Source organism: Dendrobates tinctorius, unplaced genomic scaffold, assembly GCF_039654945.1.
Source record: "Dendrobates tinctorius isolate UK_male_01 unplaced genomic scaffold, ASM3965494v1 ptg000046l, whole genome shotgun sequence".
In the NCBI taxonomy this organism is placed as follows: Eukaryota; Metazoa; Chordata; class Amphibia; order Anura; family Dendrobatidae; genus Dendrobates; species Dendrobates tinctorius.
Window position 1 is genome coordinate 64,650,708 of NW_027361714.1, and position 2,120 is coordinate 64,652,827.

A 2,120-nucleotide genomic window follows, 5' to 3' on the forward strand; every position below is an offset into this window, starting at 1 on the left:
TAATGCCACTGCCAAGATGGCTACGGCATTACTGGCAGGCAATCCCTGCATGCTTATTGCAGGCGCAAAACATGCAGGGATTGCCTGCCAGATACTCAAATGATATTTGAGTATTACCGAGCATGTTCATTCATCCCTATTACTACGTCATCTACACAGTGTCTAACATCGAGCTTCTATGCAGGCGTACTTCTCTATGCCCTTTTGAGGGCAGAGTCAAGTACTGCAGCGCACATGGACCGGTCTTCTTTGGCCTTTTCTTGCAAATGTGCACTGCAGTACTTTGCTCTGCCCTCAACAGGGCAGAGAGAAGTACGCTTGCGCAGAAGCGCGATTGTGACAAGCTGCTTGCGCCTTATTGCTGAAGAACTGGCAAAATGTTGTCAAAATGTTATAGATGACATACATATAAAACCAGATTACTTGATGGCTTAATATTTATGTAACAATATTGGGGGGTTGTGTCTGTTTTAGGACCTTCGATCTGCTGTGCTGAAAATCTGCAAATTTGTCGGCATAAAGCTTGATGATGAAGCAGTAGACATCGTGGTGGAAAAAGTAACTTTTAAGAACATGAAACGTGATCCGCTTGCTAATTATACATTTATTTCAAATGAACTTTTAGACAAGGATAAAGGAAGTTTTTTTTACGTAAAGGTAAAGTACAAGTAAAGGGGTTATTGGAGTTGAAAAAAGTAACAAATGTATATAAATTAAAAGTAGGATCTGTCTAACATCTAAGCTCTGGTCATTATTAGTCTTATATATAAGCTACATGCAATTTTGTGTCATATAGGCACATGACTGAGCCATGCTTACTGGTATCACTGCTGGCTGAGCACATATATTTTACATATTTATGGGGAGCAGTGGATAAAATGTTACCAGACAACTTTTGCCACTGGAAGCCATTCCATAAAATGTTAGCAAGGAGAAGGCATATTTTAATCTGATGAATTATACAGTCCATTGTCCATAAAGATAGTGGCTCAGCATGTTCTCTTCTTTTTACCAGGGATTGTTGGTGACTGGAAAACTATAATGACGGTGGCACAGAGTGAGATGTTTGATAAAGTGTACAAAGAGAAGATGGAAGATCTGCCGATTAACATTACTTGGGAGATCAATGAAGAAACTACATCCTAGAGTTCTGTTATTTTCACAAAAACCTTGGAGTGACTGTCCAACAATGTCTTGTGTTTTAGTTTAAATGTTTCCAAACATTTCTGCTAAATAATTTATAAACTTCATGACTTTTTTTGTTTTAAGCTGGTTACATCCTGAGTTAAGGGCTGAAGTGCTGAGTGAGTTTTATTTTCTCTTCTGTTTAGTTCATTTGTTCCCCAGCAATGAGTTTATGAAGTTTATATGTAAATTTTCCCTTTGATCACATAGGTAGTAACAGATTCTTCTTAGAGGGGATGTACTTATTTCTACCTCTGTGATGCTGGTCAATCAAAAAAGGGGAAAAAAATGTAGAAAATGCCCCTAAAACAGTTTCCAAAGTACAATAGATTCATACAGTGGGGAAAATAAGTATTTGATGCGCTGCCGATTTTGCAAGTTTTCCTACCTACAAAGAATGGAGTTGTCTGTAATTTTTTATCATAGGTGCACTTCAACTGTGAGAGACAGAATCTAAAAAAAAACCTGAATAAACACATTGTATGATTTTTAAATAACTAAATTGCATTTTATTGCATGAAATAAGTATTTAATCATGTACCAACCAGCAAGAATTCTGGCTTTCACAGACCTATTAGTTTTTCTTTAAGAAGCCTTCCTACCCTACTCTGCACTCATTAGTTGTATTAGTTGCACCTGTTTGTACTTGTTACATGTATAAAAGACACCTGTCCACACACTCAATCAATCAATCACGCCTCAATCTAGTACCATGGCCAATACCAAAGACAAGGGACAATATTGTAGACCTGCACAAGAATGAGATGGGCTACAGGTAAATAGGCAAGCATCCTGGTGAGAAGGCAACAACTATTGGCACAGCACAAGCATTAGAAAATGGAAGAAACATAAGATGACAATCAATCTTCTGCGGTCAGGGGCTCCATGTGTAAGATCTCACCTTGTGGGGTAAGGATGATTCTCAGAAGGGTCAG

At 38.2% G+C, this 2,120-nt stretch overlaps 1 long non-coding RNA gene across 1 annotated transcript; it reads left to right on the forward strand.

Annotated features, from left to right (window-relative positions):
- The first annotated feature begins 479 nt into the window (after window positions 1–479).
- On the forward strand, window positions 480–1,424 carry LOC141089638 (uncharacterized). Its single transcript, XR_012232358.1, has 2 exons — window positions 480–657; window positions 1,016–1,424. It is a non-coding gene; the product is annotated as an uncharacterized lncRNA (long non-coding RNA).
- Window positions 1,425–2,120: the final 696 nt, after the last annotated feature.